The sequence below is a fragment of the Ctenopharyngodon idella genome, chromosome 4, assembly GCF_019924925.1.
Source record: "Ctenopharyngodon idella isolate HZGC_01 chromosome 4, HZGC01, whole genome shotgun sequence".
In the NCBI taxonomy this organism is placed as follows: domain Eukaryota; kingdom Metazoa; phylum Chordata; class Actinopteri; order Cypriniformes; family Xenocyprididae; genus Ctenopharyngodon; species Ctenopharyngodon idella.
This window is the reverse complement of record NC_067223.1, coordinates 27,816,982-27,842,867: the sequence shown is the minus strand read 5'-3', so window position 1 is coordinate 27,842,867 and position 25,886 is coordinate 27,816,982. Positions and strand designations below refer to the sequence as shown.

Here is a 25,886-nt window from a genome sequence, read left to right as displayed (position 1 = left end):
GTAGCTCCGTGGGCGTGGCCGCATTAGCGGATAATGAGCTGAGTCACGGGCGTCTGACATGGCTCTGTTTTTCATACAGATTACATAAACAGAGAATATCTGTTTTCCATTTGACTTACATGATTTAAAACCTGACATTCCAAAGTTTCTTTAGACATAAGTCTAATTTTTTTGTGATCAGTATTCACTAAGTTACAGTTCATTTTCTGAGAACTATCAGATTGGACTTCGTTCAGAGGGAGACGACAGATCACGCCTCATGTTAGTTTTCTTTATTTTGCAAAAAGCACAACATTTTGTTTTTACTCGGAGTGTACGCAAATAAAAGAAGATATTCTATAGTTTCAATTGATATATTACTGATGTCTCTATGACAAAAAATGACGGAGTATTTTTAGTCTGTTTTGCTGCAATGTGAAAAAAAATCCTGCAAAGAGCGCCGGCGCGTTTCCCGACTCCAGAGAGTTCAGCCAGAGCGGGAAACAGAGAGGAGAAGTCGGCTGCACAACCCGAGTGACCCTAGAGGTAGCGTCTTGAGCGTCCACGCACATATTGTGGATTAAGACCAAGAAGGGCCTTAAAGATGAAAGCACAATCTTTTACTTAAATCTACAACTAAACAGTAGCCAGTCACCAGCACAGAGGAAATAGGGTCTCTTTTCTTTGTGCCCAATGGAAATCCCGCCGCGGCGCTTGCACACATGCTAGGGGTCGCTCCTCGCCGGTGTCTTTGAGAGCGATGGACACCTTCGCTCTGCCGTCCAGGGGAATTAGCTCAAATGGTAGAGCGCTCGCTTAGCATGCGAGAGGTAGCGGGATCGATGCCCGCATTCTCCAGCTGGGGCCCTGCCCTTTTACGCTCACTTCCCCAATGGGACAGTCTGCGCTTTTACGGCACGATGGGACACTGCCTAGATGAGCTCTTGAGGCTCGCTGCTGACGAAAAGGTTTTTCGGACGGGGTCCTGCTCACATTCGTGGCAAAAGCAGGTCCCACCGAGATTTGAACTCGGATCGCTGGATTCAGAGTCCAGAGTGCTAACCATTACACCATGGAACCGCGGCGAGAGTCGCCTTTGCTCGCCGAGCCCCGGAGGATGAAGTCATTCAGCCTAGAAGCGGCATAGCAAAGAGCCAGTGAAGGCTTTGCCGTTTAAGCCCATGTTCCCCCGATTCGCTTTGAGAATGCCAATTTCACCGCCTCTTTACAGTTACGTTAGCAGTTGCGCAACGCCTCTGTATTTCTCCGCCCTGCCGCAAAGAGATCAAAGAAAGGCTCCACCGAGATTTGAACTCGGATCACTGGATTCAAAGTCCAGAGTGCTAACCATTACACCATGGAACCACCGCTCTCTGAGTGGTGTGCGCTCTGGCCAGAGGGGATTTCTGTGAGACCGTCGGTCACTTGCGAGAAGCGCAAAGCTTGAAGGTCCCCACAGAGCAAAACGTTGGCCCGTACGGGGATCGAACCCGCGACCTTGGCGTTATTAGCACCACGCTCTAACCAACTGAGCTAACCGGCCTCGCTACGACAGGGCTTGCTGCCCAGTTTCCCAGAAATCTCCTGATTGCCCGTAACACTAATCAGGCTGGCGAGATTAAAACCTGAGCCGAAGCACGGGCTCGTCCGGGATTTGAACCCGGGACCTCTCGCACCCTAAGCGAGAATCATACCCCTAGACCAACGAGCCGACACCGACCGCCTTCCTGCTGCTGCCTGGCCGCCAACATGGCTGTTTTTGCATGGCCCAAGACACAATGAGCATCGCCAAAACACGTTGACAAAAACAATGCCAAGACAAATTGTGAGGCTTTTTTTGTGCAAAAACAAACTGAAGTTGTAATGAAGGTTGTTTGGGAGTACTCACCCTGTAACGTTCCTCGTGGGTGCAGGCTTTCCTGACCTCAGAACTCACTTCTGATAGCGAATTACAATCTCCTGATAGCCAAGTGGATTATTTATGATGAAGCCCTTTTAAAAAACAAGAGCAGTGGGCTTCTGAGTGGATTAAAAATATGCCAATGGTGAGGGTGGACCTAAGGTGAAGAGGGAGACTCTTCCAGTGCTTAGGGAGAACAGCTAAAAAAGCCAGATGTCTTTTAGACTTTAACCCTCTGGAGTCTGAGGCTGTTTTGGGGCCCTGGAGAAGTTTTGACATGCCCTGACGTTTGTGCTTTTTTTTTAGTTGTTCATAAAGATATTAATGGCAAAAGTGTCATCACACTGTATTCAGCACGAACTTGGCTACCATAATATGTAAACAACATGTACGTACATGTTTGTATTTCTGGAGGAATAACGTTTATGCGTGGTTATTGAAAAAACAAAAAATTCTCATATGAATTCGCGTGTCTGAATAGCGCTAGCTCCGTGGGCGTGGCCGCATTAGCGGATAATGAGCTGAGTCACGGGCGTCTGACATGGCTCTGTTTTCATACAGATTACATAAACAGAGAATATCTGTTTTCCATTTGACTTACACGATTTAAAACCTGACATTCCAAAGTTTCTTTAGACATGAGTCTAATTTTTTTGTGATCAGTATTCACTAAGTTACAGTTCATTTTCTGAGAACTATCAGATTGGACTTCGTTCAGAGGGAGACGACAGATCACGCCTCATGTTAGTTTTCTTTATTTTGCAAAAAGCACAACATTTTGTTTTTACTCGGAGTGTACGCAAATAAAAGAAGATATTCTATAGTTTCAATTGATATATTACTGATGTCTCTATGACAAAAAATGACGGAGTATTTTTAGTCTGTTTTGCTGCAATGTGAAAAAAATCCTGCAAAGAGCGCCGGCGCGTTTCCCGACTCCAGAGAGTTCAGCCAGAGCGGGAAACAGAGAGGAGAAGTCGGCTGCACAACCCGAGTGACCCTAGAGGTAGCGTCTTGAGCGTCCACGCACATATTGTGGATTAAGACCAAGAAGGGCCTTAAAGATGAAAGCACAATCTTTTACTTAAATCTACAACTAAACAGTAGCCAGTCACCAGCACAGAGGAAATAGGGTCTCTTTTCTTTGTGCCCAATGGAAATCCCGCCGCGGCGCTTGCACACATGCTAGGGGTCGCTCCTCGCCGGTGTCTTTGAGAGCGATGGACACCTTCGCTCTGCCGTCCAGGGGAATTAGCTCAAATGGTAGAGCGCTCGCTTAGCATGCGAGAGGTAGCGGGATCGATGCCCGCATTCTCCAGCTGGGGCCCTGCCCTTTTACGCTCACTTCCCCAATGGGACAGTCTGCGCTTTTACGGCACGATGGGACACTGCCTAGATGAGCTCTTGAGGCTCGCTGCTGACGAAAAGGTTTTTCGGACGGGGTCCTGCTCACATTCGTGGCAAAAGCAGGTCCCACCGAGATTTGAACTCGGATCGCTGGATTCAGAGTCCAGAGTGCTAACCATTACACCATGGAACCGCGGCGAGAGTCGCCTTTGCTCGCCGAGCCCCGGAGGATGAAGTCATTCAGCCTAGAAGCGGCATAGCAAAGAGCCAGTGAAGGCTTTGCCGTTTAAGCCCATGTTCCCCCGATTCGCTTTGAGAATGCCAATTTCACCGCCTCTTTACAGTTACGTTAGCAGTTGCGCAACGCCTCTGTATTTCTCCGCCCTGCCGCAAAGAGATCAAAGAAAGGCTCCACCGAGATTTGAACTCGGATCACTGGATTCAAAGTCCAGAGTGCTAACCATTACACCATGGAACCACCGCTCTCTGAGTGGTGTGCGCTCTGGCCAGAGGGGATTTCTGTGAGACCGTCGGTCACTTGCGAGAAGCGCAAAGCTTGAAGGTCCCCACAGAGCAAAACGTTGGCCCGTACGGGGATCGAACCCGCGACCTTGGCGTTATTAGCACCACGCTCTAACCAACTGAGCTAACCGGCCTCGCTACGACAGGGCTTGCTGCCCAGTTTCCCAGAAATCTCCTGATTGCCCGTAACACTAATCAGGCTGGCGAGATTAAAACCTGAGCCGAAGCACGGGCTCGTCCGGGATTTGAACCCGGGACCTCTCGCACCCTAAGCGAGAATCATACCCCTAGACCAACGAGCCGACACCGACCGCCTTCCTGCTGCTGCCTGGCCGCCAACATGGCTGTTTTTGCATGGCCCAAGACACAATGAGCATCGCCAAAACACGTTGACAAAAACAATGCCAAGACAAATTGTGAGGCTTTTTTTGTGCAAAAACAAACTGAAGTTGTAATGAAGGTTGTTTGGGAGTACTCACCCTGTAACGTTCCTCGTGGGTGCAGGCTTTCCTGACCTCAGAACTCACTTCTGATAGCGAATTACAATCTCCTGATAGCCAAGTGGATTATTTATGATGAAGCCCTTTTAAAAAACAAGAGCAGTGGGCTTCTGAGTGGATTAAAAATATGCCAATGGTGAGGGTGGACCTAAGGTGAAGAGGGAGACTCTTCCAGTGCTTAGGGAGAACAGCTAAAAAAGCCAGATGTCTTTTAGACTTTAACCCTCTGGAGTCTGAGGCTGTTTTGGGGCCCTGGAGAAGTTTTGACATGCCCTGACGTTTGTGCTTTTTTTTTAGTTGTTCATAAAGATATTAATGGCAAAAGTGTCATCACACTGTATTCAGCACGAACTTGGCTACCATAATATGTAAACAACATGTACGTACATGTTTGTATTTCTGGAGGAATAACGTTTATGCGTGGTTATTGAAAAAACAAAAAATTCTCATATGAATTCGCGTGTCTGAATAGCGCTAGCTCCGTGGGCGTGGCCGCATTAGCGGATAATGAGCTGAGTCACGGGCGTCTGACATGGCTCTGTTTTCATACAGATTACATAAACAGAGAATATCTGTTTTCCATTTGACTTACACGATTTAAAACCTGACATTCCAAAGTTTCTTTAGACATGAGTCTAATTTTTTTGTGATCAGTATTCACTAAGTTACAGTTCATTTTCTGAGAACTATCAGATTGGACTTCGTTCAGAGGGAGACGACAGATCACGCCTCATGTTAGTTTTCTTTATTTTGCAAAAAGCACAACATTTTGTTTTTACTCGGAGTGTACGCAAATAAAAGAAGATATTCTATAGTTTCAATTGATATATTACTGATGTCTCTATGACAAAAAATGACGGAGTATTTTTAGTCTGTTTTGCTGCAATGTGAAAAAAATCCTGCAAAGAGCGCCGGCGCGTTTCCCGACTCCAGAGAGTTCAGCCAGAGCGGGAAACAGAGAGGAGAAGTCGGCTGCACAACCCGAGTGACCCTAGAGGTAGCGTCTTGAGCGTCCACGCACATATTGTGGATTAAGACCAAGAAGGGCCTTAAAGATGAAAGCACAATCTTTTACTTAAATCTACAACTAAACAGTAGCCAGTCACCAGCACAGAGGAAATAGGGTCTCTTTTCTTTGTGCCCAATGGAAATCCCGCCGCGGCGCTTGCACACATGCTAGGGGTCGCTCCTCGCCGGTGTCTTTGAGAGCGATGGACACCTTCGCTCTGCCGTCCAGGGGAATTAGCTCAAATGGTAGAGCGCTCGCTTAGCATGCGAGAGGTAGCGGGATCGATGCCCGCATTCTCCAGCTGGGGCCCTGCCCTTTTACGCTCACTTCCCCAATGGGACAGTCTGCGCTTTTACGGCACGATGGGACACTGCCTAGATGAGCTCTTGAGGCTCGCTGCTGACGAAAAGGTTTTTCGGACGGGGTCCTGCTCACATTCGTGGCAAAAGCAGGTCCCACCGAGATTTGAACTCGGATCGCTGGATTCAGAGTCCAGAGTGCTAACCATTACACCATGGAACCGCGGCGAGAGTCGCCTTTGCTCGCCGAGCCCCGGAGGATGAAGTCATTCAGCCTAGAAGCGGCATAGCAAAGAGCCAGTGAAGGCTTTGCCGTTTAAGCCCATGTTCCCCCGATTCGCTTTGAGAATGCCAATTTCACCGCCTCTTTACAGTTACGTTAGCAGTTGCGCAACGCCTCTGTATTTCTCCGCCCTGCCGCAAAGAGATCAAAGAAAGGCTCCACCGAGATTTGAACTCGGATCACTGGATTCAAAGTCCAGAGTGCTAACCATTACACCATGGAACCACCGCTCTCTGAGTGGTGTGCGCTCTGGCCAGAGGGGATTTCTGTGAGACCGTCGGTCACTTGCGAGAAGCGCAAAGCTTGAAGGTCCCCACAGAGCAAAACGTTGGCCCGTACGGGGATCGAACCCGCGACCTTGGCGTTATTAGCACCACGCTCTAACCAACTGAGCTAACCGGCCTCGCTACGACAGGGCTTGCTGCCCAGTTTCCCAGAAATCTCCTGATTGCCCGTAACACTAATCAGGCTGGCGAGATTAAAACCTGAGCCGAAGCACGGGCTCGTCCGGGATTTGAACCCGGGACCTCTCGCACCCTAAGCGAGAATCATACCCCTAGACCAACGAGCCGACACCGACCGCCTTCCTGCTGCTGCCTGGCCGCCAACATGGCTGTTTTTGCATGGCCCAAGACACAATGAGCATCGCCAAAACACGTTGACAAAAACAATGCCAAGACAAATTGTGAGGCTTTTTTTGTGCAAAAACAAACTGAAGTTGTAATGAAGGTTGTTTGGGAGTACTCACCCTGTAACGTTCCTCGTGGGTGCAGGCTTTCCTGACCTCAGAACTCACTTCTGATAGCGAATTACAATCTCCTGATAGCCAAGTGGATTATTTATGATGAAGCCCTTTTAAAAAACAAGAGCAGTGGGCTTCTGAGTGGATTAAAAATATGCCAATGGTGAGGGTGGACCTAAGGTGAAGAGGGAGACTCTTCCAGTGCTTAGGGAGAACAGCTAAAAAAGCCAGATGTCTTTTAGACTTTAACCCTCTGGAGTCTGAGGCTGTTTTGGGGCCCTGGAGAAGTTTTGACATGCCCTGACGTTTGTGCTTTTTTTTTAGTTGTTCATAAAGATATTAATGGCAAAAGTGTCATCACACTGTATTCAGCACGAACTTGGCTACCATAATATGTAAACAACATGTACGTACATGTTTGTATTTCTGGAGGAATAACGTTTATGCGTGGTTATTGAAAAAACAAAAAATTCTCATATGTTTATGTCAATTTTCTATACAGAGGAGTAATATTTATTCAGTATTTATTGTCATCGCTAGGAGCACTGGATACTGTGTTTTCAATTCATACTTGCAGCCGGAGGGCGCTCTGTGCACCTTTAGTCCACAAATTACTCTAAAGAAGAACAGGCCATGTGACATTCCAGGAACTAACAGAGGCTTCCAGAGATCGCTAACCATGGCTATAACATGCAGATAAACACTTTTGAAGACAATAAATACACGATTGCGACCGTGTGTACAAGTATTGCCTCAGAATTCGCGTGTCTGAATAGCGCTAGCTCCGTGGGCGTGGCCGCATTAGCGGATAATGAGCTGAGTCATGGGCGTCTGACATGGCTCTGTTTTCATACAGATTACATAAACAGAGAATATCTGTTTTCCATTTGACTTACACGATTTAAAACCTGACATTCCAAAGTTTCTTTAGACATAAGTCTAATTTTTTTGTGATCAGTATTCACTAAGTTACAGTTCATTTTCTGAGAACTATCAGATTGGACTTCGTTCAGAGGGAGACGACAGATCACGCCTCATGTTAGTTTTCTTTATTTTGCAAAAAGCACAACATTTTGTTTTTACTCGGAGTGTACGCAAATAAAAGAAGATATTCTATAGTTTCAATTGATATATTACTGATGTCTCTATGACAAAAAATGACGGAGTATTTTTAGTCTGTTTTGCTGCAATGTGAAAAAAATCCTGCAAAGAGCGCCGGCGCGTTTCCCGACTCCAGAGAGTTCAGCCAGAGCGGGAAACAGAGAGGAGAAGTCGGCTGCACAACCCGAGTGACCCTAGAGGTAGCGTCTTGAGCGTCCACGCACATATTGTGGATTAAGACCAAGAAGGGCCTTAAAGATGAAAGCACAATCTTTTACTTAAATCTACAACTAAACAGTAGCCAGTCACCAGCACAGAGGAAATAGGGTCTCTTTTCTTTGTGCCCAATGGAAATCCCGCCGCGGCGCTTGCACACATGCTAGGGGTCGCTCCTCGCCGGTGTCTTTGAGAGCGATGGACACCTTCGCTCTGCCGTCCAGGGGAATTAGCTCAAATGGTAGAGCGCTCGCTTAGCATGCGAGAGGTAGCGGGATCGATGCCCGCATTCTCCAGCTGGGGCCCTGCCCTTTTACGCTCACTTCCCCAATGGGACAGTCTGCGCTTTTACGGCACGATGGGACACTGCCTAGATGAGCTCTTGAGGCTCGCTGCTGACGAAAAGGTTTTTCGGACGGGGTCCTGCTCACATTCGTGGCAAAAGCAGGTCCCACCGAGATTTGAACTCGGATCGCTGGATTCAGAGTCCAGAGTGCTAACCATTACACCATGGAACCGCGGCGAGAGTCGCCTTTGCTCGCCGAGCCCCGGAGGATGAAGTCATTCAGCCTAGAAGCGGCATAGCAAAGAGCCAGTGAAGGCTTTGCCGTTTAAGCCCATGTTCCCCCGATTCGCTTTGAGAATGCCAATTTCACCGCCTCTTTACAGTTACGTTAGCAGTTGCGCAACGCCTCTGTATTTCTCCGCCCTGCCGCAAAGAGATCAAAGAAAGGCTCCACCGAGATTTGAACTCGGATCACTGGATTCAAAGTCCAGAGTGCTAACCATTACACCATGGAACCACCGCTCTCTGAGTGGTGTGCGCTCTGGCCAGAGGGGATTTCTGTGAGACCGTCGGTCACTTGCGAGAAGCGCAAAGCTTGAAGGTCCCCACAGAGCAAAACGTTGGCCCGTACGGGGATCGAACCCGCGACCTTGGCGTTATTAGCACCACGCTCTAACCAACTGAGCTAACCGGCCTCGCTACGACAGGGCTTGATGCCCAGTTTCCCAGAAATCTCCTGATTGCCCGTAACACTAATCAGGCTGGCGAGATTAAAACCTGAGCCGAAGCACGGGCTCGTCCGGGATTTGAACCCGGGACCTCTCGCACCCTAAGCGAGAATCATACCCCTAGACCAACGAGCCGACACCGACCGCCTTCCTGCTGCTGCCTGGCCGCCAACATGGCTGTTTTTGCATGGCCCAAGACACAATGAGCATCGCCAAAACACGTTGACAAAAACAATGCCAAGACAAATTGTGAGGCTTTTTTTGTGCAAAAACAAACTGAAGTTGTAATGAAGGTTGTTTGGGAGTACTCACCCTGTAACGTTCCTCGTGGGTGCAGGCTTTCCTGACCTCAGAACTCACTTCTGATAGCGAATTACAATCTCCTGATAGCCAAGTGGATTATTTATGATGAAGCCCTTTTAAAAAACAAGAGCAGTGGGCTTCTGAGTGGATTAAAAATATGCCAATGGTGAGGGTGGACCTAAGGTGAAGAGGGAGACTCTTCCAGTGCTTAGGGAGAACAGCTAAAAAAGCCAGATGTCTTTTAGACTTTAACCCTCTGGAGTCTGAGGCTGTTTTGGGGCCCTGGAGAAGTTTTGACATGCCCTGACGTTTGTGCTTTTTTTTTAGTTGTTCATAAAGATATTAATGGCAAAAGTGTCATCACACTGTATTCAGCACGAACTTGGCTACCATAATATGTAAACAACATGTACGTACATGTTTGTATTTCTGGAGGAATAACGTTTATGCGTGGCTATTGAAAAAACAAAAAATCCTGCCTACTCGTTCATATAAAACAATAGAGAGATTTACATTTTCTAACACACTTTTTGTCAAGAAACACAGTATGCGCGGAGGCGTGAATCTTCATGAATAATGCTGCGATTCACACCTCAGAAGACAAAAGATCCACATAATCAGCTAATGACCTGCATAATAATGAGCTCTTTCAGTCAGGTAGGCTATGTGAAAAAACCCCTCTGTGATCATGTCTCAAGCTCACCGTGCTGTATATCAAACTTACAGAAACAACACCAATCCTTTGAAATATTTTTACCATTTAAAATAAAGGTATTCTATTATAACCTTTAAAAATATAATGTATTTCTGTGATGCAAAGTGTCTGAACAGTCATGTTACCTCTATGGCATTTCATATAGGCTTTTAGCTTAAAAGCATGCACATTTGGAGAAATATGGATGGATTCTCATATGTTTATGTCAATTTTCTATACAGAGGAGTAATATTTATTCAGTATTTATTGTCATCGCTAGGAGCACTGGATACTGTGTTTTCAATTCATACTTGCAGCCGGAGGGCGCTCTGTGCACCTTTAGTCCACAAATTACTCTAAAGAAGAACAGGCCATGTGACATTCCAGGAACTAACAGAGGCTTCCAGAGATCGCTAACCATGGCTATAACATGCAGATAAACACTTTTGAAGACAATAAATACACGATTGCGACCGTGTGTACAAGTATTGCCTCAGAATTCGCGTGTCTGAATAGCGCTAGCTCCGTGGGCGTGGCCGCATTAGCGGATAATGAGCTGAGTCACGGGCGTCTGACATGGCTCTGTTTTCATACAGATTACATAAACAGAGAATATCTGTTTTCCATTTGACTTACACGATTTAAAACCTGACATTCCAAAGTTTCTTTAGACATAAGTCTAATTTTTTTGTGATCAGCATTCACTAAGTTACAGTTCATTTTCTGAGAACTATCAGATTGGACTTCGTTCAGAGGGAGACGACAGATCACGCCTCATGTTAGTTTTCTTTATTTTGCAAAAAGCACAACATTTTGTTTTTACTCGGAGTGTACGCAAATAAAAGAAGATATTCTATAGTTTCAATTGATATATTACTGATGTCTCTATGACAAAAAATGACGGAGTATTTTTAGTCTGTTTTGCTGCAATGTGAAAAAAATCCTGCAAAGAGCGCCGGCGCGTTTCCCGACTCCAGAGAGTTCAGCCAGAGCGGGAAACAGAGAGGAGAAGTCGGCTGCACAACCCGAGTGACCCTAGAGGTAGCGTCTTGAGCGTCCACGCACATATTGTGGATTAAGACCAAGAAGGGCCTTAAAGATGAAAGCACAATCTTTTACTTAAATCTACAACTAAACAGTAGCCAGTCACCAGCACAGAGGAAATAGGGTCTCTTCTCTTTGTGCCCAATGGAAATCCCGCCGCGGCGCTTGCACACATGCTAGGGGTCGCTCCTCGCCGGTGTCTTTGAGAGCGATGGACACCTTCGCTCTGCCGTCCAGGGGAATTAGCTCAAATGGTAGAGCGCTCGCTTAGCATGCGAGAGGTAGCGGGATCGATGCCCGCATTCTCCAGCTGGGGCCCTGGCCTTTTACGCTCACTTCCCCAATGGGACAGTCTGCGCTTTTACGGCACGATGGGACACTGCCTAGACGAGCTCTTGAGGCTCGCTGCTGACGAAAAGGTTTTTCGGACGGGGTCCTGCTCACATTCGTGGCAAAAGCAGGTCCCACCGAGATTTGAACTCGGATCGCTGGATTCAGAGTCCAGAGTGCTAACCTTTACACCATGGAACCGCGGCGAGAGTCGCCTTTGCTCGCCGAGCCCCGGAGGATGAAGTCATTCAGCCTAGAAGCGGCATAGCAAAGAGCCAGTGAAGGCTTTGCCGTTTAAGCCCATGTTTCCCCGATTCGCTTTGAGAATGCCAATTTCACCGCCTCTTTACAGTTACGTTAGCAGTTGCGCAACGCCTCTGTATTTCTCCGCCCTGCCGCAAAGAGATCAAAGAAAGGCTCCACTGAGATTTGAACTCGGATCACTGGATTCAAAGTCCAGAGTGCTAACCATTACACCATGGAACCACCGCTCTCTGAGCGGCACGTCTGAGAGGCGGGCAGCAATGTGGCTAGGTGGAGGCGTTTGGTCACTGGACCCCCTCGACCAAAAACACGCAGCGGTGGCTTCTCTGCCGAAACCCGGGATCGAACCAGGGACCTTTAGATCTTCAGTCTAACGCTCTCCCAACTGAGCTATTTCGGCCAGGTTCGTGTGCGCTCTGGCCAGAGGGGATTTCTGTGAGACCGCCGGTCACTTGCGAGAAGCGCAAAGCTTGAAAGTCCCCAGAGAGCAAAACGTTGGCCCGTACGGGGATCGAACCCGCGACCTTGGCCTTATTAGCACCACGCTCTAACCAACTGAGCTAACCGGCCTCACTACGACAGGGCTTGCTGCCCAATTTCCCAGAAATATCCTGATTGCCCGTAACACTAATCAGGCTGGCGAGATTAAAACCTGAGCCGAAGCACGGGCTCGTCCGGGAGTTTCCACCGAAGGACTTTCACCCTGTCTGAATTTCTTTCAAATGGCACTTTATACAGTTGTTTCATCAGAACTTGATGTTTTTTAAGGATACGGGCTATTGTTGACAGAAAGACCTGTTGGACATTATTGAAAATTTGGTGATCACTGACAATATTGGCTTGAATTTCTCTAAGTCTGATTGCATTATTGGCCAAAACAAGGTTTATGATCTCTCTCTCTTGCTCCTGTGTGAATATGGGGCCCCTCCCTCCTTGGTGTTCTCAATGTTCAATCCTATGTTGGCCAAACAAAATACATGTAGCTTACTGTAAAATGATACATGAATACATACCAAAACTGTTGATATAGTACATGCAGTAAGCTATGGATTTTCTGTTGACAGAAGATAAGTTTCTCACCTGTGCTCTTGACGAAATGTCCGAACTATTGATTCCACCGTGTACCTGCTTAGGTTAGGCTGTACTCTCAGTCCAGCCTCCCTCAGTGTTAGCCCGTGGTTTATTACATGGCCCACAATTGTAGCACGTTTTCTGTTACACAGATGTGGTTGTCTTCTTCTTTTAGCATGTCCTTCCCCTCCTCCAGGTCTTCTTCTCCCTCTCTGTCTTCCTCTTCCTCTCCCTCTTCCTTGGCCTCTTCCTCCACCTTGTTCTCTCCGGATTCCCCCTCTCATCCGCACTCTCCCTCTTCCTCTGACACCGTCCATTTTTGTTGAAGACAGGTGAACTTACCTGTTGCCTTTTTATAGTGCTTAAACCTGATTGGTGTGTCTACAATTAAGCACCAGTGTGTGTGCACACCTGGGGGCTGTGTTTAACTAGTTGGTTCATGGGGTGTGTTCATTTGAAAGCCTTTGCTTTGAAATTGCAAGGAAATTACATCATGATAAATTTCTGTGTCAAACGCATACAAGTGTGTTTAGTGTTTTGCAAATCACTGTGTGTAATGTTTTGCAAAAAGTGTGAAGCTGACAATGTGCTTACAGTTGTGCAAATCTAGTCTGGTGTTTTGCTCCTTGAGTGTTAGGTTTTGCTAATTGTGGGAAAGTTTTTTAGTGTGTAAGCAATTGAAAAAAAACTGTAAAGCCAGTGTAATATATAGAACATCAACAGCAGGAAAGCTTCTCTTCTGTCATTTTACTAACAATATCTCTTTATTTTTAAATATTTTACACATCTGAATGTTAACAACCATAAATTGTTTATAATTCTTTAAATATAATATCAAGTTGATCCTTAGAGGAGCCATTATGACATTATGACTTTACTTTTTTGTTGTTTTTCAGCTTGAATGTGTTTTAGGAAGCAACTGGTTATCACATTCAAAATGTCAGGGAAATTGATACATTTGTTCCGTTTTCAGAAATGTGTCAGCTGCTAGCGCTATTTTGTGTGACTAGTGGGGACTCCTCTTCTAGTTGTGGAAGTTAATATGCAAATTCAATTACCTTTTTAGACCAACAGAATTTGAAATTACTTACCGAGACAATACTGCGAGACTCTGTAGGACTGGTCACATCTGCAGTGGTTCTGGGGACAGAGGCTGGAACTCCAGGGTCTTGTGTCTATACAATCATGCAGTGAAATATAATATATGTTATATATATAACAAGAGAAACAGTCAAACATAAAAGTCCAACAATTTTAACTCATCCTAGATTAAATTATACAATACTGTTCAAAAGGCTGAGGTCAGTAAGATTTTTTTAGAAGATTAAAATACAGTCAAAAGCAGTAATACTGGGAAATAATATTGCCATTTTAAAATTGCTGCTTATTTGAATCTGTTTTCAAATGTAATTAATACATCATTGCTGAATAAAAGTGTCAGTTTCTTTTTAAAAAAAATACTGACCCCACCAACCTTTGAGCAGTAGTGTATATAAAATCTGTTTAATTGAAACATTATATATTACTGTATAGTATTGCTCTTACTTCATTATGGTAAGATTTCCTAGAATATGTTTCTAAAAAGTTCACAGTAGTGGAATGTGTCTTCATAGAATGCAATGTGGATTATGCCAGTATACTTAAAGAGACAGTGGTGCTTGGTATTGGGGCATTGGACACTGCTGCGCTGGGTTGGTCATCAACCTGAGATGATCTCCTAGCCACACTTAGATTTGGCTTTGCTGCAGCAATGTGGGACCCACCAAATCTTGGCTTGGTAAACTAAAATAGGGCAAAACAATTTCAGCAAAAAGAAAAATGTGTTGTAACAGCATAATAACAAAAAATATAATTACATTTTTTGGTAAATGAGAAAATATCTATTGTTCCTTGTTGAAAATATCTAAATATCTATTAACTATATTTCATTGTATAACTAAAGGAAATGCTTTCTTGCTGTACGTTTTTTCGTAATTTTTTTTTGCGTATGTATTACCACCCCCTGTTACTTATACAGATTGAAATAAGCACAGTTAGAACAGAAAAATATGTGGGAAGGCATTACTAGTGTCACGTATAGTTTTGGGTTTTGTTTTCATGTTCATGTTTTCATGTCTTTATTTTGTAGTTTGTTTCATGTTGCTTGTTTGTGCCATACTTCCCTTGCTCCACATGTTCTCCCTTAGTCGATGTGTCATGTTCTGATTGGTTGTTTATGGTCATGTGGTTTTCAGTTCTGTTCTGTCATTGGTTCCTTTGTTCCTTGTGTCACTTCCCCATTGGTTGTCTTAGTCATGTGTTCTCTAATTTCTAGTATTTAAGCCATTGTCTTCCCCAAGTTTCTTGGTTGTGTATTGTTTATGTAACCCTGCTGTTGGTGAGTCTTATAGTCAAGTCTGTTCAAGTTCATGTCAACTGGTTGCTTTGTTTTTTTTTCACTTTCGATAATTCAATAAACTGCACTTGGGTTTATCATCTTGCCTTCAATCTGGACTAATTGTTACAGCTAGACTGTAAATATATTGTAATTGAAACTGTACCTTTTAAAAATGACATAAAATCAAAACTAGTTTGCACATTGTTTGTAAGAAAAAGCATTTATTAACAATAATTAAGGTTACACTTGAAATAGCTAAAAAGTAGATGCTTGATGACTGAATTAATAATACGTGTATAATTAATTGTGCATAATTGGAATGTTACCTGAGAGATACAGAATGAATGAGAGGAAACATAGCTTTAATAGCCAGTTGAAAAAGATCAAGAAAGATGCCATGAAGGATGTGAGTGTCCTTTAACCCATGATGGCAGAGAGCAATTAGAGAGGAAGAGAAGAATCCAAGAGCAGAGAAAAAACAGAGAGCACATAGGTTGTATTGTTCTTTTATAATTTCACTGGATTATATGACTAAACCCATCTGAGACATTGAACAGGCTACAGCTGCCCTTGTACAAGGTGTGACAATTGGCAGGTAGCCATAAAAACATACCAGACAACATCTCAGCTTTTTACTTCCAGTACTTCATTAAATTTCAACTGAACTTAAGACTTTTATACTTCAAAACTTATATTAAAATTGCAATTCTTTAAACAAAAAAACAAACAAACAAACAAAACAAAAAAACGTTATTACCATTGACAAACTTGGTATAGTTTTAGATGTCACTGATGCAGTAGGTCGGGGCTCAGACTGGAGCTGAGGCTGACTCTGCTCCATGACCTCCTGGTCCTGTAGCAGCAAACTGTTGTTCCACAGCCTTTGGTGCTTGTGCCTGCTAAAGACAACCACAAAAATACACAGGCTACAATCATTTTTGAACGAGAAACATTTGTTCAGCAAGTTATTTAAAAAAAAAAAAAAATACTAGCAACATCTTCACATTGTTACCTTTTGAGTGTGAAAACCACACACCAGTGGTAGACAGTAACAAAGTATTTTTAATTCGTTACTGTACTTAAGTACATTTTTCAAGTATCTGTACTTTACTCAAGTATTTTTATTTTGAGTAACTTTTATTTTGTACTTCACTACATTCCAAAGCATAAGATCATACTTTTTACTCCACTACATTTCATAAAACATATCGTTACTCCTTATTTTAAAATGAAGAAATCGTCACATGCTCAGAGATGCAAAAGCGGTGTCCTGATTCGTGCACATCCTGTTAAATCGGTTCACAAATCACATCAACAATTCATTTGAGAATTGGACTGATCATATTGCAGCTGTTCTCGAGTCAACAAATCATTGATTCAATGATCCCTTCAGAGCGACTCTCCAGTGAATGAATTTCACTGTCTGACTGAAAATTAGCCAAGAACTGGGGATCCTCTGAGTGCGCGCACGACTGATGGCGAAAAGTAAGTCAGCCTACTAATGTTGAATTTTAGGATGAATTATTGTAACTGAAAATCATATTTAGGTCAGTTGTTTTTGAACTAAATCTGTTGTAAAGGGCAATCTGTTTAAGCCCCCTGAAATGCTTTAATGCGGACACATCCACATCAATGTGTCTACAGATCGCGATCTCGATTCAAACTGATCAAATCACATTTTAAAACTAACTTGGTGCTTTAAATAACGGTTGTATCGATTACATCGTTACGCCACTAGGAGGCGACAAGTGACTGTTAAAATGTATTTGACATTGAATGATTCATTCAAAAGATTTGTTCAAAAACATTGATTCATCCAGTAATGAAAAAAACTGAAGTAGTTATGAGTGAGTCATTAAATCATTCATTCAAACCCATTTTATTACATGAATTAATTAAATATTTTTAAATAGACTGCAGCAATTAATATTTTGTCCTCTAGTAAATAAATATATGTTATTTTGTTTAGTTGTCTATTCAGAATCGTGGGAGAATCATGATCTCTATTTGAAACGATCAAACAAAAAAATCTTGATTCTCGTTTTATCCATCGTGCAACTCTAACACAAATTAAAATAACATATGCATGTTCATCTCCCCCGCTGCTGCAGCAATTTTTTTAAAATGTTATGTATTTATCCCTATATGTTTCGTCGGTTTTTATATTGTTTGTCAACACACATTACATATTATGTATCTGCATCCACTAATCTTCCATCCATACTATTTATATAATTATATATAATTATTTTGAGCAATAGGATTATATAAAATATATAATATAAAATTAAATTATATAAGTGGCCTATATAAAATTAGAAAATAAACATTCATCAATCAGTACTTTTTTACTTAAGTACATTAAAAATCAAGTACTTTTGTACTTTCACTCAAGTAAAATTGAAAAGGAGCACTAAATACTTTCACATGAGTAATATTTTATGATACGTATCTGTACTTTTACTCAAGTACTTGATTTGTGTACTTCGTCCACCACTGCCACACACACACTTTGAGACCGCTCCGAGCAAGCTCGTCTGGCCGCGAGACTGCATCAGACATTTTTCAATCTGTAAACATTACGACACATGTAATACACAATATATACACAATGTATACATGCATTTTTAACTAGTTTTTTTCAACTGCTTACACACAAAATCCTTACTTGTCACACAATTTCTGAAACCTGATGCTCAAACACAAAAACCACACACCAAGTCTTCAAAACCATACACTAATTCTCGGCCTTCGACTCAGTTTTCAATTTCATAAAACACTTTTTGCAAAACACAACACACAGTTCTCTATTTAACACACAAAAATCTAACAGGAAGAATCTTGATTTCCTTTTTCAAACACAGCCATTGTTTCTGTCCAACTACACATGGTTGATGTATTTTTTTTTTCTGTCGTACTGTAATACTGTATTCACAACCACAAATGCTTACAGTAAAAAAAAATTGTTTGGTTTCAATCTTGCTTTCGTGTTTACAGCGAATTTTTCAACATCTCTCTGCCTATTACTTTCAATCTTGTACAAATGTACATAGGAGCTCATGAAAAAAGAGCTTTAGGTTTTGAATAACTGTGTGTATATGATATATCCAAAAATAGAATATTATGGCAAAGGTGTTTGAAGCGTAAGACAAATGTTTGCGTTTGAGATGCGTTTGTGATATTTTGAATGCAAGAGATGTGAGACATTTTGCATTTTGTGTGTGTGCAATTCTTGGATTTGTGTTTAAAGTTTTAAAAAAAAGAGGCAAAGTTTTGAAAATGTGTGTACCCACACAGCAAAAGGACTCCGCGGCGGATTAGCCGCGGAGGTATCGCGGCTTCCAAAACGTATCCGCGAAACGGACCCGTATCGGCGTCCACTTGCGCGCAGTGACAGATCCGCAACGAAGGCATTCGCTCCGCATCCGCGATTAAAACCTTAAATAAAATAAAATAAAATAAAAATTGATACATACATCCGCCGCGGACCCGCAACGGACTCATAAAAATCCTGGCTCATCAGGCCCGGGTCCGTTTTGGACCCGTTTATCTCATTTTCAAAATCCCTTCTGTTCTTGCTGTAGGATAAAATAGGATAAAACTAAAACTATCACTAGGCCTAGGCTACTACAGCAATATAGGCCTAAACTTAAATCTGCATTGCCTTGTATTTTTAACCTAACAATATTGTAAATAGGCCTAACAGAAAAGGTTCAAGTCAAGACATCAATTTACTGTACAAAAGTAATCACTACTCAATGGAAATATAAAATTGATATTTATATTTATGTTAAGTTATAGGTTATAACCTATTCTGTTTTTGTTAAGTAGCCTACGTTGGCGAGGCTACTCTACATTCATTTTGTGGTCAAAACCTAATTTAGTGCTTTATAGGCCTAGGTCGGTATAAACATAAAATATTTTATCTATTAGGCTACACCTTCAATGAAATGCACAGCTAAAATATCAGAAAATGAATAACTGGCGAACGACAAGAAGTTCAATAAAAAGGTTATTTATTGCTTATTTTTCCGTTTGTGTGGATGGAGGTGGGACATGTCTCCTTGCTGCCCGATCCGCCGCCAGGTTGAACCACCTGATTGCGTGCTTGGTGACCTCCGCATCCGTGGCTGACTGTGTCACCGTGTTTTTCCTCACAGCACCTGTAATCAAACAGACAGATATGTTTATGTTTATGGTATGTAGCATCCAAAGCCAAGTATGCTTACACAATACAATATATGAGATAAGCATTAAGAAGATTAAATTAAAAAAGAAACATGACTTACAAAGTCATAAACAGGGTTGTGGTGGTTAAAATAAGAGGTGGGTAAACTATGAATTCATGATCAGGGTAAGGTGTGCTGCGCCTTTTGCTATCGGATGTTTAAAAAAAGACATCCAAAATGTTCAAACAATATCAGTGGTATTAAATGGTTCCTTGATCAGAGCACATATTGTATGTGGATAAATCAGTGTGATTTTGTAATGTTTTAAGTTTGTTAGGGTCCTACATACATTCCATTTGGAGGTAAACTCTTAACTAGTGCTGGGCGGTATGACCAAAAATTTATATCACGGTATTTTTCAAAATTATATCAGTTTCACGGTATATGACGGTATTTTTTTCCCCTATGCATGCCTGGGCGTTAACCACATTCTACTGATTGAGAGAGGAAATACTGCAGTAGATTGACTAGAATGCCCTGTTTTACTGTCAGGATGAGTGAATATTGTAGAAAAATTCCACACTAGAGTTAATACAGGTTTACAAAGCCCCACAAAATGATGCTGTGGGGAGACAACAACCAATAAAACACAGACCTGCAACACACTCATTACAGACACATGAATATTAAAATATGACCATGTAGAAAAAAAAAAAAAAAAAAAGAGTTGAGGGCACCTTAAGCATTTTAAAAATCTAACCCTATATAACAACAAACTACCAAAACGAGAAACACGGAAGAACATTTAAACTGTCTAAGGATATTTTCAGTACATTTAAGAGCACTACAGTCTCTGAATAAATGACACATGTAAGTTTAACACAGAAAGAATAAAGCAGTTAAATTTTTGCCCATTCTTCTTTGAATTGTCAGTGTATTTATTAATGCATTTATTAGTGACGGGCTGCGCCGCGTTCTGAACGTTGGTTAAGCGACACATACCGGTATTGCGGTATCATCAAAATTCATATCATAACAAAAATAAATACCGGCATTCGGTATGAACCGGTATACCGCCCAGCACTACATATATACCTATCAAAATAGACTAATACAGACTGAAGTTGTGTTCAATCTCTTGATCTGGGTAATGGCAGCTATTGGGGAAACTCACCATCTTCATGGCATCAAGGCCTTGTCCTGAAGAATCTCAGCGCCAAACGCTGGGGGTCACATCTCATCTGGTAACAAAGCACAGCCATAATTGTAAGAACTCTAATGACATCTTTACCCCCTGATATTGTATTGGTGATTCAATTCAAACATTTTAGAGGCTAAGAGTATGAGCAGTGTGTAAGCTGACCAGATTTATGTGAAAAATAACTTAAATGCCTGAAGTTGTTGACCCCCTGAACCAGTCAGCATTTAAAGTATTTAAGTATTTGGTAACACTTTACAATTAGGTTCATTAGTTAACATTAGATACTAATACATTATTAAAATCTTGTTAACATTAGTTAATGCACTGTGAACTAACATGAACAAATAATGAACAACTGTATTTTCATTAACTAACGTTAATGAAGATTAGTAAATACAACAACAAATGCATTGCTCATGGTTAGTTCATGTTAGTTAATACATTAACTAATGAAACTTCTTGTAAAGTGTTACCAAATATTTAGTAAAACATATTTAAGAATGTATCAGTAAAAAATACATACACATAAATAACTCAAAAAGACCTAGAGAAAATATATTAATGACCATAACATCCTGTTATCATAATAGTTTTTCATAAATACAAACAATATAACATTATTTGTCACCTCATCTCATTTCACTGATTATTTTACCCTAAAGGCTTTTCACAGACACTCTCACTGAAACAACCAGGGGTTAAAGGGTTAGTTCACCCAAAAATGATCATCAAAACAAAATCATTTATTACTCACCCTCATGCCGTTCCACACCCGTAAGACCTTCGTTAATCTTCGGAACACAAATTGAGATATTTTTGTTGAAATCCGATGGCTCAGTGAGGCCTGCATAGCCAGCAATGACATTTCCTGTCAAGATCCATTAATGTACTAAAAGCATATTTAAATCAGTTCATGTGAGTACAGTGGTTCAATATTAATATTATAAAGCATAATGAATCAGCATGTCGAATCAGCTGTTCGGAGCACCAAAGTCACGTGATTTCAGCAGTTTGGCGATACACTGATTCATAACGCTCCGAAGCTTCCTGAAGCAGTGTTTTGAAATCGGCCATCACTATATAAGTCGTTATTTTGTTTTTTGGCGCACCAAAAATATTCTCGTCGCTTTATAATATTAATATTGAACCACTGTACTCACATGAACTGATTTAAATATGTTTTTAGTACATTAATGGATCTTGAAAGAGGAAATGTCATTGCTGGCTATGGAGGCCTCACTGAGTCATCGGATTTCAACAAAAATATCTTAATTTGTGTTCCGAAGATTAACGAAGGTCTTATGGGTGTAGAACGGCATGAGGGTTAGTAATAAATGACAGAATTTTCATTTTTGGGTGAACTACTAACCCTTTAATGATTTTAAAATGTGATTTTTTTTTTTTTTTTTTTCAAAAACATAAAAAAATCTTAGACCCCAAACTTTTGAACAGTAGTGTATGTTTGAGGATTTGCTTACTGGTTATATGGTTTTTAGCCTGAGATTTTCTTCGACAGGAGTGCAGGCCATCAGCATGGAAGAATCTAGGAACATAACAAACAGTTTATCTGTCACGGAGACGAGCTCCGTAGTTCCCTCCTCTGGCCACCGGAGGGAGCCGTCTCCCGAATACTGACACACACACTCGCATATACACTACATTTCCCACAAACCCGTGCCTTGGACTGATTACCACCACAGCTGTTACCCATTACCCGGACTATAAAGCTCTCCCTTGTACCATAGTTCATTGCGAAGTCTTGTTTTGCCCTGGTGAACATTTCTGAGCGTTATTACCCTGTCTGATTACCTGTTGCTGATCCTGTTTGTTACCCGTTCATGACTCTCTGCTGCCTGCCTTTGACCTCTGCCTTGTGTTCTGTTCTGTGAGTGATATCTGCCTGTCCCGTACCACTGCCTGTTTCCCGACCTCGATTCTGCCTGTCCCTTTGGTACCTGTCTGCTCCTGTTTGACCCTGCTTGTACGACCACGCTCTTATTCAATGAAAGCATGCTAATGGATCCCAGCCTGAGTGACGATTCGTTACATTATCACAGAGCCTATTTAATGTCAGGTTCATTAGAATCAAACCAGCTACAGCAGTGGTGAAATGCAGGTAAGAGAAAGTAGAATACACAGAATATATATACAAAAATTTATTAACAGAATTTGTTTTAGGCTTACTTCATTTTTTATTGCTCTGTGTTACTTACGTTTGGATGTCAGAACCTTACAAACTAATATTAAAAAATAATTTTGCAAAAGAAAATAACATGCATGGTGATATAGGTAAAATATTTTGTGGGGTAACACTTTGGTATGGGAAACATATTTACTATTAACTTTTGCCTCAAACTCTTAATATACTGCTTATTAATAGACAGTAAGGTAGTTATAGCGTTTAAGGGTGGATATCAGGTAGGATTTAGGGATGTTGTAGAATAAGGTCATGCAGAATAAGGCATTAATATCTGCTTTATAAGTAATAATAAACAGCTAATAAGCAACTAGTTTAAAGTGAGAATTGTTCCCCATACTAAAGTGTTACCCTTTGTGGAAAAAATGCGTATGAAGTTATTTAATGAGCTTTCTCAGTTCACCTGAGTTTCCTAAAGTTACTCCTCTGTCAGCAGCTCTTCCCCCTCCGGTGTTGTAGAATTATTTTTTCACTCCTGAAATCACAGAACATTTTTTCTTCAATGTGATTGGTGTAGCGAATCTGTACAGGTATTTAATTAATTTATGGGTGAAATATATGAATGTAATAAATCATAAAGCTTTATGATTAATTATAATACATATACCGACCCGAGAGGGAATTATACATATATTGTGAATTAATTACAACGAATTATAATCAATCACATATATGATTAGTTCTGGTTTGATAATAATTTAGAGAAACTATTAGTTTGTCCAGCAAACCGTTAGCTCCTCATAGCCAATTATAAAAGGAAGGTTTTTCTCTGGCCACGAGAAAGACTTCCTATTCTAGCATCAATGCATAAAGCAAGGATACTGGATCGAAACGTTAAAGTGACCTGGGTTTGTTGCATGAGCAAAAAAGACAATCGAGCATGAATATAATGTATTTAATATATATGAAACTACGGATACAGAGACTATACTACTAAACATACACAAACAATACACATATATAGAAAGCGAAAGTAAAGTCAAGAAAACAGAGGTGATCAAAGGAATGGCAACTTACTAACAGTTAAAACCTTTGAGAGCCAGCAAGGAAACTCAGCTTACACATCGAGCTTAAAACGCTTTGGAAAGAATGGTTCTATACTTGCATAGGTTCAGGTGCTGTGGTCGTTTCGTGTTTCTGCAGGAGTTTCGGTGCGTGCGGCTGAAGCGATTGGTCCTTTTCCGAGAAGGTTTTCTTCGGCGGGATTTTCAAACAAGGGTTTAACTTAAGAGTAAGATAACCGGAAAATAAAGAAAAAGAGTCCGTCTCCTAGGCGATGAAGAGAGAAGACTTAGGGCGACGAATGAAGAGGGTTTGACAAAGAAACTTGTTGCCAAAAGATAGTCGTCCCGAAGAGAGGGGGCGCGTGATGGAAGCGCGGTCGCCGAGACGTCCGGGAGAGACGGGTGTTAAATGGCGAGAGACAATCGAGAGACGATTGAGAGACGCGTGTCATTGTGTTTTAAGGACAACAGACCAGAACGCCTCCTGGGATACATCAGCCAATGATGAGGGTGCGATTATGGCGGGCAAACTCTTTCTTTGTCTCCATTTATGACCTAATTTGCATGGTTTATGAAGTGTCCGATCTGAGTACATTTTCTTCAAAGTACCATTAAAAATAGAAGAATGCATTTTACAGTCGTGTGACATACATTTTCAATTAGAGCATAACGAAAGCTTTACAATGAGACCAAACTTGTCAGATGGCAAAGACATAAAAGGTGAGATACAGTTTATACTTGAGTTTTATCGTTTAGAAGAAAACTAATACAACTACAGTCATAGCTAAGCTTATATACTAGGAATAAATACATGCACCTTTAAATACAGCGACGGGTACATATTGGCACAGTCATATTTGGAGGATAAATGTACATTCACAATCTCCATGCGTGTTTGTGAGTGTCTGTATGTGTGTGTGAATTGGGGTTGTGGCCAGTGTCTGTGACCACATCACCCTTAGTCCCACCAGGGTGACTCTTTGAAGTCTCTGGAGCTGGTGAGAATGTGTCCTGTTTTTCTTTACTGGGGTAACAAAGGTGCCAATAGGGCAATTGGTCCCGGACTTGCCGGAGCCGATTCGTGATTTACATGCACAGTTCAGGAGGCTAAAAGCATTCTGAAATGTCCAAAGTTGATTGACTAGCCGGATCTATCCAGACGCTACATTGGTATTAAATTATTAAACATTAAATGTAATCGAGGTAATTTGTTTACCATGAAAGATAATTTCATTTCGTTTCATTCGATTTTCGCGCTTCCTGTAAGTGATGTAAGTACAGCAGTTTAAATAAATTAGCTCACTTCCAATTACCCATTGACAGATTACCAACAAAACCTTAACAAAACTATCAAAGCCTCTCTTCTGCACATAAAGATGTGATTAAAAACACAAACTTTCGTAAGAGCACAGTATATTAGCCAAACAGTTCTGAAAACGGTTATGCTAATGGTCTTTTTCGAAGAAAATAAACTATTTCAATAAAGTAAATATTCGACAGAAGCTGTCAATTACAGGTAAGAAACGTATCCAGAACAGTTTTATATTATTTATGTGATTTTAGGGACTAAACTCACCCGAAAGCAGAGGAAACAACAGCGAGAGACGGAGCTTTTGCAGCTTGTCCGTTACTGCCGTGCCGCGTTACCATGGTAACTTCTCCAGTGTTTGAATTTTCAAAGCGCGCGCCCATTAAAACACGTCAAAGTTACGCAGTATTTACATAAATAAACATCTACCATTACCAGTTTATGACCTGATCCGTTTATTTTGCAGAGGACGAGATATGTTCAGATAATTTAGATACAAATTCAGATAAATTGTGATTACAAACTGCCTGTAGTAAACCGAGTGCCTTAGTAAGTTTTAAGTGTCACAGAATTAACAAAAGATTTTTCTAATTTACTTAAAGTGAAAACTTACCTGAAAACCACAGATGTCGCCGGAGTCGCCATTTCTCTCGTGGGTTGCAGAGATGAATGATCACGCGCAAACAGATAAGCGCGGCATCGGCCTGCAGTCGTGAGCCGACCCAAAGCAGACGAGCTGGAAATAGAGCACTGACTGAAGACACGCGCCTATGCCTGGCCGATCCTTATTAGATGTTACAGATATGAGGCCGACGTTCCGCTCTGGGGCAGACGTCGGCCACACGTATGTGTGCTATCTGGGATTAATATACATGATGATATCAATAAACTTACTCAAGAGGGTTCAGCGCAACCGTGTCCCAGCAAAGAAAGTCTCCACTGATATGACTCTCGTCTCAGCTCTTGGTGTACTGTGGTTCAACCGTTACAGTAAAGCCGTGTGCGCGTCCG

At 41.8% G+C, this 25,886-nt stretch overlaps 2 long non-coding RNA genes and 25 other non-coding genes across 27 annotated transcripts in view; 6 read left to right on the top strand and 21 right to left on the bottom strand.

Annotated features, from left to right (window-relative positions):
* Window positions 1-25,886, top strand: part of LOC127511301 (uncharacterized) — a 449,991-nt gene that overhangs the window by 97,952 nt on the left and 326,153 nt on the right. The gene's annotated exons all lie outside the window — the stretch shown is intronic.
* On the top strand, window positions 765-837 carry trnaa-agc (transfer RNA alanine (anticodon AGC)). The gene has a single exon. It is a non-coding gene; the product is annotated as a tRNA-Ala (tRNA).
* trnaq-cug (transfer RNA glutamine (anticodon CUG)) lies at window positions 988-1,059 on the bottom strand. Its single transcript has one exon. It is a non-coding gene; the product is annotated as a tRNA-Gln (tRNA).
* trnaq-uug (transfer RNA glutamine (anticodon UUG)) lies at window positions 1,273-1,344 on the bottom strand. Its single transcript has one exon. It is a non-coding gene; the product is annotated as a tRNA-Gln (tRNA).
* On the bottom strand, window positions 1,449-1,522 carry trnai-aau (transfer RNA isoleucine (anticodon AAU)). Its single transcript has one exon. It is a non-coding gene; the product is annotated as a tRNA-Ile (tRNA).
* On the bottom strand, window positions 1,619-1,690 carry trnap-agg (transfer RNA proline (anticodon AGG)). The gene has a single exon. It is a non-coding gene; the product is annotated as a tRNA-Pro (tRNA).
* Window positions 3,125-3,197, top strand: trnaa-agc (transfer RNA alanine (anticodon AGC)). Its single transcript has one exon. It is a non-coding gene; the product is annotated as a tRNA-Ala (tRNA).
* Window positions 3,348-3,419, bottom strand: trnaq-cug (transfer RNA glutamine (anticodon CUG)). Its single transcript has one exon. It is a non-coding gene; the product is annotated as a tRNA-Gln (tRNA).
* On the bottom strand, window positions 3,633-3,704 carry trnaq-uug (transfer RNA glutamine (anticodon UUG)). The gene has a single exon. It is a non-coding gene; the product is annotated as a tRNA-Gln (tRNA).
* Window positions 3,809-3,882, bottom strand: trnai-aau (transfer RNA isoleucine (anticodon AAU)). The gene has a single exon. It is a non-coding gene; the product is annotated as a tRNA-Ile (tRNA).
* Window positions 3,979-4,050, bottom strand: trnap-agg (transfer RNA proline (anticodon AGG)). Its single transcript has one exon. It is a non-coding gene; the product is annotated as a tRNA-Pro (tRNA).
* Window positions 5,485-5,557, top strand: trnaa-agc (transfer RNA alanine (anticodon AGC)). The gene has a single exon. It is a non-coding gene; the product is annotated as a tRNA-Ala (tRNA).
* On the bottom strand, window positions 5,708-5,779 carry trnaq-cug (transfer RNA glutamine (anticodon CUG)). Its single transcript has one exon. It is a non-coding gene; the product is annotated as a tRNA-Gln (tRNA).
* Window positions 5,993-6,064, bottom strand: trnaq-uug (transfer RNA glutamine (anticodon UUG)). Its single transcript has one exon. It is a non-coding gene; the product is annotated as a tRNA-Gln (tRNA).
* trnai-aau (transfer RNA isoleucine (anticodon AAU)) lies at window positions 6,169-6,242 on the bottom strand. Its single transcript has one exon. It is a non-coding gene; the product is annotated as a tRNA-Ile (tRNA).
* On the bottom strand, window positions 6,339-6,410 carry trnap-agg (transfer RNA proline (anticodon AGG)). The gene has a single exon. It is a non-coding gene; the product is annotated as a tRNA-Pro (tRNA).
* trnaa-agc (transfer RNA alanine (anticodon AGC)) lies at window positions 8,122-8,194 on the top strand. Its single transcript has one exon. It is a non-coding gene; the product is annotated as a tRNA-Ala (tRNA).
* On the bottom strand, window positions 8,345-8,416 carry trnaq-cug (transfer RNA glutamine (anticodon CUG)). Its single transcript has one exon. It is a non-coding gene; the product is annotated as a tRNA-Gln (tRNA).
* On the bottom strand, window positions 8,630-8,701 carry trnaq-uug (transfer RNA glutamine (anticodon UUG)). Its single transcript has one exon. It is a non-coding gene; the product is annotated as a tRNA-Gln (tRNA).
* Window positions 8,806-8,879, bottom strand: trnai-aau (transfer RNA isoleucine (anticodon AAU)). The gene has a single exon. It is a non-coding gene; the product is annotated as a tRNA-Ile (tRNA).
* On the bottom strand, window positions 8,976-9,047 carry trnap-agg (transfer RNA proline (anticodon AGG)). The gene has a single exon. It is a non-coding gene; the product is annotated as a tRNA-Pro (tRNA).
* trnaa-agc (transfer RNA alanine (anticodon AGC)) lies at window positions 11,190-11,262 on the top strand. Its single transcript has one exon. It is a non-coding gene; the product is annotated as a tRNA-Ala (tRNA).
* On the bottom strand, window positions 11,413-11,484 carry trnaq-cug (transfer RNA glutamine (anticodon CUG)). The gene has a single exon. It is a non-coding gene; the product is annotated as a tRNA-Gln (tRNA).
* trnaq-uug (transfer RNA glutamine (anticodon UUG)) lies at window positions 11,698-11,769 on the bottom strand. Its single transcript has one exon. It is a non-coding gene; the product is annotated as a tRNA-Gln (tRNA).
* On the bottom strand, window positions 11,875-11,947 carry trnaf-gaa (transfer RNA phenylalanine (anticodon GAA)). The gene has a single exon. It is a non-coding gene; the product is annotated as a tRNA-Phe (tRNA).
* Window positions 12,044-12,117, bottom strand: trnai-aau (transfer RNA isoleucine (anticodon AAU)). Its single transcript has one exon. It is a non-coding gene; the product is annotated as a tRNA-Ile (tRNA).
* On the bottom strand, window positions 19,555-25,778 carry LOC127511287 (uncharacterized). Its single transcript, XR_007929969.1, has 4 exons — window positions 25,489-25,778; window positions 22,966-23,037; window positions 21,844-21,908; window positions 19,555-20,405 (listed from the first exon to the last, which is right to left on the bottom strand). It is a non-coding gene; the product is annotated as an uncharacterized LOC127511287 (long non-coding RNA).